This window comes from Oryctolagus cuniculus, chromosome 9 (assembly GCF_964237555.1).
Source record: "Oryctolagus cuniculus chromosome 9, mOryCun1.1, whole genome shotgun sequence".
In the NCBI taxonomy this organism is placed as follows: Eukaryota; Metazoa; Chordata; class Mammalia; order Lagomorpha; family Leporidae; genus Oryctolagus; species Oryctolagus cuniculus.
The window spans coordinates 69,824,115-69,834,275 of record NC_091440.1 but is presented as its reverse complement, the minus strand read 5'-3'; positions in this window follow the sequence as shown (position 1 = coordinate 69,834,275).

The following is a 10,161-nucleotide window of genomic DNA, read 5'->3' as shown; positions in this document are numbered from 1 at the left end:
GCCTGAAGTGAAACTTGAATGTTTCATTCGGCCCAGCTGCATCTGAGGCTGGCGCTGGGGCAGGGGGAGGAAGTGGTGGTTTCTCTTTGAAGCCTGGCTGCTGCAAGTGCAGGAGCAGCCAAACTGCAGGGGGAAGCGGTGTCCCCAGCCCGCCGGCCTCCTCCAGAGTGACACACAGACTACTTGTCCTCCTGCTTCCTTCTCCCAAGCAAAAAAGGAAGAAGGAAAACAAGAAGCATGCAAAGATGAGTTGGACATTGTAGGGTTTTGGATGCAAACGTTTTTGTGGCAATGAAATTTGAAGGAAATCGAGCTGCCTGAAGGAGCAGGAGGAACTCTGTCAAATGCTGAGCAAACGGAGGAGGGGGAAGGGGAAACTTTCCTGTTTTGATTAAAAAGGAATTGAGGTTCAAGAAACAAAAGAGAAGAGAAGTACAAGTGAGGAGAGTTCTCCACTGTATCCAAATCACTTTCTGCCTTCGGCAAAATTCTCCTCTCTTTGCCCTCTAAAAAAATGTACCAGTGGAAGGTCCTGGGGTTCATTCCTTCATTCTGTTCACTTTTCTAGGTCTCCTGACTGCTTGATGATCTTATTCATCTGTTTGTTGACAAACCTCCAACCGGTTCTCTGTCCTGAACTCCAACCCCCAAATGTCCACTTGGACCCATACATCTCTACTTACGCATCTCAAGACATTATCAAATCTAACATGTGCAGAAAACGGATTTCCTGATCTCTACCTCTCTTGGTGTTTACCCCCTCTCACAAAAGGGCAATTCCTTGTCCCAGCCCGAGGACATCTTTGCTCATCTTTTGCTCCTACCCTCCTTCCACTCCTTCAACAAATCCTCCCCACTCTACTTTGAAAATATATCCTAAGTCTGACTACTCCTTTCCATATTGTCTGTTTCGCCCCTCCTCGTAGAGGTCTGGTTCATACCAGGCGGTCTATAATAACTGAGTGGTCACTTCTGGAGCCAATGAGAAGTGAAGGCAGGCTGCTGTTGGATTGACTCATACGCAGCTGCAGTTGATGCTACAGACACTGCAATAACACCACAGAGCTGGGGCTGGGGACGAGAGAGCATGGGCGATGTCCCTGCTTAGGGAAGTCAAATGGCTTACTTATGCTCGCCTGCAGTGTAAGCAGGTGGAATGTCATGGCTCAGCCCCATCTACTTTCTCACGTATCCACTCAAAGCCACTAACCTAGGCAAACCAATCAACAACCACCATTATTCCCTTTCGCGTGGGTTGTTCTGATTGTAGCTGCGTTCATGTCAGTCTCATGTGCCATTTTCCCTTCTCCCTCAATTTGGGAAAAGAAAAGAAAAACCTACAGACTTCCGATTCTAAAGTCTAAAATCGGCTTTGTTCTTTGAAGGATTTTTTTTCTATGTCATTGAATTTAAGATTTTTAAGGTGTTATAGAATTTACAAAGCAGAAAATTTGTAGAATTTATATATAATAATGAAAAACCACTGCACACATAAAAAGCTTAACAATATTGAACATTATTCAACTGGGAAAAATAATCACAGAAATTAAGTCAAATGATTAATATTTAAATAAAGTAGTAGGATCTGAAGATAAATACATAAATTACATGAGCAGGTAGTCCTCCTTTTCTCCTTTTAAAAGTCTAGGCTATAGGGGTGGGCATTTGCTGCAGGCATTAAGTCATCTTTTAGGGAGCCTGCACCCCATACTGGAGTGCCTCTGTTTGAGACCCAGCTCCTCCACTTCTGATTCACCTTCCTACTAATATGCATCCCGGGAGGCAGCTCTGATGGCTCAAGGACTTCGGTCCCTGCCACTCATGCGGGAGAGCCAGGTGAAGTTCTGGGCTCCCGGCTTCAGCCTGGCTCAGCCCCAGCTATTATAGGTATTTGGGGATTGAACAAGTGGATGGGAGATCCCTTTCCTTGTCTTTCAAAAAGAAACAAATGTCTGGGCCGGTGCCGCGGCTCACTAGGCTAATCCTCCGCCTAGCAGCGCCTGCACACCAGGTTCTAGTCCCGGTCGGGGCGCCGGATTCTGTCCCGGTTGCCCCTCTTCCAGGCCAGCTCTCTGCTGTGGCCCGGGAGTGCAGTGGAGGATGGCCCAAGTGCTTGGGCCCTGCACCCCATGGGAGACCAGGATAAGTACCTGGCTCCTGCCATCGGATCAGCGCGGTGCGCCGGCCGCAGCACGCCGGCCACGGTGGCCATTGGAGGGTGAACCAACGGCAAAAGGAAGACCTTTCTCTCTGTCTCTCTCTCTCACTGTCCACTCTGCCTGTCAAAAAAAAAAAAAAAAAAAAAAAAGAAAAGAAAAAAAGAGGAAGAAACAAATGTCTACGATACACACACACATACACAAATAAAATCTCAACATCAAAGTCTCCAAGAAAAGATGTGTGTTAGAGTCTATAGAGTAATGTGGCTAAAGAGACCTTGACTGAAGAAAGCCTATGTAACACAAAACACAAAATTTCTTGTATCAAAGTCCCAGCAACAGTGTGTGAATGCTCATTTCCCATCATTCTCACCAGCATGGGATATTGCAGGTTTAAAACTACTTGATGAGAAATTATGTCCGGTCATTTTAATGCTGACTGTGTAAAAATTTCACATGACATATTGGTCATTTGTATTTCTTGAGGGATTGCTTGTTTTTAGACCTTACCCTTTTCCTTCTTTCCTTAAAATATTTTTATTATTAGGGCCGGTGCTGTGGTGTAGTGGGTAAAGCTGCCACCTGCAGTGCCAGCATCCCATATGGGTGCTGGTTCCAGTCCTGGCTGCTCCACTTCTGATCCAGCTCTCTGCTATGGCCTGGGAAAGCAGTAGAAGATGGCCCAAGTGCTTGGGCCCCTGCACCTGTGAGGGAGACTTGGAAAAAGCTCCTGGCTTCAGATCTGCACAGCTCTTGTGTTGTGGCCAACTAGGGAGTGAACCAGTGGATGGAAGACTTCTCTCTCTCTCTCTCTCTCTCTCTGCTTCTCCTTCTCTCTCTGTGTAACTCTGACTTTCAAGTAAATAAATAAATCTTTAAAAAAATTTTATTTCTTCTTCGAAGCTCTTTATGTATTCAAGCTACTAATTTCTTGTTTCCTACATGCATTACAAGTATTTTCTTCAATGCTATTGGCTATTGTTTTTTTTTTAAGATTTATTTATTTATTTGAGAGGCAGAGTTACAGACAGAGAGAGAGAGAGAGGTCTTCCATCCCCTGGTTCACTTCCCAAATGGCTGCAAAGGCCAGAGGTGGGTTGACACAAAGCCAGGAGCCAGGAGCTCCTCATGTGGGTGCAGGGGCCCAAGGACCTGGGCCATCTTCTACTGCTTTCTCAGGCTGTCATCAGAGAGCTGGGTTGGAAGTGGAGCAGGAGCCAGAACTTGAAACACCATCCAAATGGGATGCCCATGCTTCAGGTGGAGGCTTAATCTACTGTGCCACAGTGCTGGCCCCTATTGTTAGATTTTTAACAATAAAAATTTAGGGGTGGGCATTCGCCTTAAACACCAGTGAAGATGCCCATGTTGGGGGACAGCATTGCAATGTAGCAGGTTAAGCTGCTACCTGTGATGCTGGCAGCCCATATGAGTTCAGGTTTGAGTTCTGGTTGCTCCACTTCCAATCAAGTTCCCTGCCAATATGCCAGGCAAAGCAGCAGAGACTGGCCCAAGTGCTTGGACCCGTGCCACCCACATAAAAGGGAGATCTGGTTGGAGTCCCAGGCTCCTGGCTTCAGCCTCGCCCAGCCCTAGCTGGGCCTTCAGATTGCAGCCTTTGAAGGTGTGAACCAGCGGCTGGAAGATCAATCTCTCACTCTCTCTATCCATCTTTGTCCCCCTTTCTCTCTCTGTAATTCTGCCTTGCAGATCAATAATTCAATCTTTGGGGGGAAAAGTGCCTATGTCCCATATTGGAGTGCTTGGGTGCAATGCCTGTCTCTAGTTCCTGACTCCAGCTTCCCGCTAATGCAGGAGGCAGTAGCAGTGATGGTTCATGACAGGAAAACCTGGATTGAGTTCTCAACTCCCAGCCTCAGCCTCTGCCTAGCACTAGACCTCATGGGTACCTGAGGAGTGACCAGCAGCTGCGAGTTCTCTCTACATATCTGTCTGTCTGTACCTCTTTCTCTCTGTGTGTTTGTGAAGGTCTCTTCTTCTCAAATAAATAAATATATAAATAATTTTAAAATTTAAAAGTTAATGTCTTTTGAAATTGTATACAGTAAAATACATCTTTATTTTTCTTCTTGGCTTTATCCACTGAATTTACCAAAAAAGACATCTTTGAATCTCTTCTAACATTTTTAGACTTACATTTAATATCTAGATTTTTAGCTTATTTTCCTGTATGTTAAGAAAGGGAACCTAACAATGTTTTCTTCCAAAAATATCAATTTGCTAATACAGTTTCTTAAAGGTTCACTCTTATCCACCTGATTTGAAATGCCTTAACGAATCTTAAGTTTATATCTTTTACATACACACACACTTGAGTCTGTGTCTAGATTCTACTCTGTTTTGCTAGTGTACTTGTCCTTTCCTTTGTAAGTACCAAATCATTTTTGCTACAGTAGCTTTAGAATATGCTGAAATATCTGGGCAAATCTCTTTCCTCTAGTCTTCTTCAAAAACATATTGGCAAGTCTTGATACTTTTTCTTGATACTTTTCCACCAAGGTGTATAATAATTAATAATATATATTTATATTAAATGAGTACATAAATGTTCTTAGTTTCCTAAAAGTGATCACTTATGTTCAATTGAAATAGCATTAAACTTGTATATATCTTTGAGAACTAACAAGAACACAGGAAAATTATGTCCTTTGCAACAAGACACATAATAGTAACACATTTAAATGAGCCACAGTAAACATGGTTACCTAAATAAATCAGTAGAAGATGGTTAAATGACTTATGATGTATCCACATGCAGTAATTAGTCTCCAGTATACCTCCTGGGATTCATGCTCATTTCTAGACGCCCCCTTTATTATATCAAGGCTGGCATGTGTAACTAACAGAATGAGGCAAACGTGATGCTAATAGCCGGGGTCTCAAGTTTCACAGATTCTACCTTGGTCTCTGGGAACATGTGCTCAAGGGGGATCCACCTGCTGCCTAACAAGTTCAGTTGAACTGAGACCCTCCTGTTCTAAGAAAGCCCAGGCTGGTTGCCTAGAGAGGCCACATGGAAGGGAGAAAATGCTCAGCTAGTCTCAGGCTCCTCCAGTCAGCCTAGCAGAGGCAGCAAACACTTGTAAATAAAGTCACCGTCTTGGATATTCAACTCAGTCAAACCTTGAACTCCAGGCCCAGCCACGCATTGACAGCAACCTCATTAGTGATTTCAAATGAGAACCACACAACTGATCTCAGTCAACCCACAGAACTATGTGGGGCAAAATGGTGATTTTAAATCGTTATGTTTTGGAGTGGGTAGTTATGTGGCCACAGATACCCACAACAATAATTGGTACCTGGAATTTGAGTGCTAACATAACAAACTAAAACATCTGACAGTGGCTTTGAATCATACAGTGGGCAAAGGCCAGAAGCCTTCCAAAGACATGTGGATAAGGTTATTGGAGAAAGAGAGCTCATGTTGACAAGAGCTAAAAACTTTGTGGAAGATAGAAAATATTTCCAATGAGTTAGTGATTCTGATTAGAGACTTCCAGGTAGAATACTGACAGTACCAAATAAGAGATGATGTAGAAACAGAACTCTTACTTTTTAAATATAACTTAGAGAAAATACAGAGTGCCTACGATAATCTGTGCAGCTGGCAAAAGGATCTTAAAGTCAGAAATACTCTTACAATTCATTCAGATAAAGAGATACAGCTGGTAAGACATTAATGAAGCTTTAGAAAGACTTAAGATTTTTCTCTAAGAGATTTATGAATATTGCTCTTGTCCAACTGAGTGAACCCCAATAAGATTCATAAGCAATGCACAAAACAGTTAAGAGAATAGTACTTCAGAGAAACATCATCAGCTTGAACTGTAAGGGACAGGACAATTCAAAATGAAAAGAGCCCCTAGGGTTCCAATATTCTACAGTTAGCAAGCACACTGAGATAGCCACTGACTTGCAATTCAACTAGGTGCAGTCCATTTCTTGTGAATAAGGAAAAATGGCCGAGAGTGCAGAGATAAGAACCATGCAGAACTACTTCCCAACAACAGAGCGCGGCCCCATATTATAACTGGCAATACGTGTCAGCATTGCTATTTAACAGTACCTGCTGTATGCGTCTAGCTCACCACCCTCCTCCCTTTTTGTTACGTCTTTTTTACTGTTGTATTTTGGGTCTAGAGGCCATATTTAAATTATGCAGGACACACTCAAGGAGTTGCACCTGAGAAACAGCACAGGCACTGCCTCCTTTGAACCCAGGCCTGATTTAGATAGTGAGATCCTGCAGCTGGAGCCTAGGCCTATGAAGAGGTGAGGCCTCCGGGCAGTCTTAAGGACAATAAGTGTATTAATTACATGGGAGAAAGGTAAATTGTGTGGCCACAAGGTCATCTAGAGTACTTATCTCCAAATGGCCACCATCAATTCTCTCCTTTCCTGTATGCATATAGCACACCCCATCAGGAGCACAGCTCCAGCCGCTGCAGCCATCTGGGGACTGAACCAACAGAAGGAAGACCTTTCTCTCTGTTTCTCTCTCTCTCACTGTCTATAACTCTACCTGTCAGATAAATTTTTAAAAACTTAAAAAATTAAAAAAAGCAGTGGAGGATGGCCTAAGTGTTTGAGCCCATGTATCCATGTAGGAGACCCAGAAAAAGCTCTTGGCTCCTGGCTTTGGCCTGGTCCTGGTCCCAGCCACTAAGGCCATTTGGGGAGTGAACCAGCAGATGGAAGATCTCTCTCTCTCTCTCTCTCTCTGCTTCTTAAATAATATTTTTTTAAAAAAAATAAATATCTCCTATGTTGATCAACAGAGTGATAGACACATACATAGAAAAGTGTTTAGCCATATACTAGGTATATGTACAAATATGTATCTATAAGCATAGCAAAAATCAGTCAATCAGCATTCCAAACTGCTAATAGCAGTTATCTCTAAGGACTGAATTAGATGAACAGAGGGAGGTGAAACTTTTGTTTCTTCATATGAATTTTAAGAATGTGCTGGGATTGTAATTTTTTGCTTTGGAGGCTTTTTCAGGATATTTTACAATAAAGTTTAAATTTAAAACTTACCGCATATATACATATGTTAGTCATTTTTTTTTTAACTCCAAAGAGTGCTACTATGTGGAAGCCAGTGTTTCTTGTTATTAAGTTATAACAACATTACCAACCATCCTTTTAAGGTCACAAATCATTCTAGGAAAATGACCTATTTTCAAGATCAAAGAAAGACTACATATTTGTTGGGGGGGGGGAGACTGGAATAAATACAGACGATTCTGCTGTAAGGCTATATACTCTTGAAAAACTTGAAGTTCTACAAAGTCAGGCATTGCCAACTACAGGGCTCATCAGTAGAAACCAAGTGTAGGCAGCCCCTAAAAACCACACAGAACTGTGTAACAAGAGCCATCAGGACAAGAGCACAGTTGAGTCTGGGTAGCATTTTTCCACCATCAGGCAGATGATCTTTTTCAGCTTTAAATACCAGAGCCTACAATTCCTTCCTCAAGAGGAAAGTCCTCCTAGGGCATTTGCTTCTAATGGAGACCAGTTTTCATCACAATCTACAAACATCTCAAAACTCTACAGAAATTCAAAAAACATGTGCTGGTTTATAAATACTTTTAATTCTACTTTAGCTTTGTTTCTGGAAGTACTTTGATAAGGCCTTTTCATTAGCTGTAAGCAAGCTTGCCCTTGGGGCTGGCGCTTGGGGTAGCAGTAAAGCCGCAGCCTGCAGCACTAGCACCCCATAAGCTGGTTCGAGACCCATCTGCTCCATTTCTGATCCAGCTCCCTACTAATGGCCTGGGAAAGCAGTGGAAGATGGCCCAAGTGCTTGGGCCCCTGCACGCACATGGGAGACCCTGAAGAAGCTCCTGGCCCCTGGCCTTTGCTGCCATTTGGGAAGTGAACCAGTAAATGGAAGAGCTCTCTCCCTCTGTCCTTGTAACTCTTTCAAATTAAAAAAATAAAAAAGAAAAAAAAATAAAGAAAGAAAATCTTTAAAAAAAAAAAAAAAAAAAAAGGAAGCAAGCTTGCCCTTGAACTCTTCATCACATTAAGGCATTGGGGAAAAAAACTCTCACATGAACCTCCATGACTTCATGATACTGGCATTATTCCCCTAGTGTCAACCACCTATGAGCTCACTGGAATTAAAGGAATTCATGTTAAAGCAGAACAGACTACGGCGCAGAGCGCAGAGTGGCATCACTGTGAAGTCAAACATCAACACAAATGTGCCCTCAGCATATCTCTGCAAGGTTCCTGCGTGGATCTGGCGGTCTTCCTTCCCATCGCGCTAATGAACTTTTCAGTCTTTTCCACTCTCCACAAATCTCTGGTTTGTCCTTTTCATCCACCTTCCTTCTTACTCTGAACAAATGGCAAAGAAAATGAAAGCTGTAAGACAGGAACTCAGACATGAACTCCTTTCATCTGCACCCACCCCTCTTTGTAGACTAGAATTAGCACTTCTCTTTTCTTTCCCTTTCTTTCTTTCCTTCCTTCCTTCCTTCCTTCCTTCCTTCCTTCTTTCTTTCTTTCTCTCTCTCTCTCTCTCTTCCTTCCTTCCTTCCTTCCTTCCTTTCTTCCTTTCTTCCTTTCTTCCTATTTATTTGACAGGTAGAGTTAGACAGTGAGAGAGAGAGACAGAGAGAAAAGTCTTCCTTCTGTTGGTTCACCCCCCAAATGGCCGCTATGGCCAGCGCGCTGCACTGATCCGAAGCCAGGAGCCAGGTGCTTCCTCCTGGTCCCCCATGCAGTTGCAGAGGCCCAAGCACTTGGGCCATCCTCCACTGCCTTCCCCGGGCCACAGCAGAGAGCTGGACTGGAAGACAAGCAAGCAGGACTAGAACCCGGCACTCATATGGGATGCCGGCGCCGCAGGCAGAGGATTAACCTAGCACTTCTCTTTCTAAGGCCAATCGCCCCGAACATCACGTTGTCACCGTAAGGATCCTTTCATCAGCTCTTCTCTCTCTGTTATATTCAGCGCTCTCTTAGATCTTCCTCACTGGCAAGTACACCTACTCAAGCTTCTCCCATCTACAAATGAAAAAACAAACCGACCCCTCCTTATACCTTGTAACTGGTCTCCCCACATTGATACCCCTTGTTCTTCCAGTCAGTTCTCCAGCCGATAGCCTTTATGATCTTTCCAACTTCTACCAAGTTATCGCTGCACTCGCCCCTCATTGAAACTCTTCAGTGGTTTCCCTTGTCCTTGCTATGACAAGCCCAGACCCTTCAGATGCCCAGCTTTCCAGCTTTAGTGTCCACCACCCTCTTCCCTCCCTCTCCATATTATAGTCTCGTGGCTCTTGCTTCAGGTCATCAAAGGCACTATTCCCCTGTGTCCCCAGGACTTTCGTACATGTTTCTCAAGAAAAGACCAGAGGTGGGCATTTGGCCTCGTGTTTACAGCATCAATTAGGATGCCCCTATCCCGCATTAGAGGACCTTGTTCTGATTCCCAGCTCCAGCCCCTGATTCAAGCTTCCTGCTAATAAGGACCCTGGGAGGCAGTGATGATGCCACGAGTGTTTGGCTTCCTGCCACTCACATGGGAGTCCTGGGTTAAGTTCCTGACTCTAAGCTCATCATCCCTGGCCATTGGGAGCATTTCAGGAGTGAACCTGTGGGTGAGAGCTCCTCTGCTCACCCATTTCCATTCATATAAATAAATTTTAAAATTTGTTTCAGTAAATTACCTGTTACTTCATTCTACACACTTCTCCCATTCCTGACCAGCTCACCTTGTTCAACAATTATTTTATTTACAGAAGATTTCCTAGAACCACAACATCTGATAAGTTTCCTTCAAAGTAATTAATTCTGAAATGCATTTATCTTTATGATTATTTTGTTAGTATTTATCTCCTTCCACCAAACCATGAACTCCATTAGAGAATAAAAATTGCAAGTTATTTTCATAAGGCTCAACTGATGGTAAGCAAAGTACCAAATACATTTTTGACAAATGAGAGAAGGAAGGAAGGAA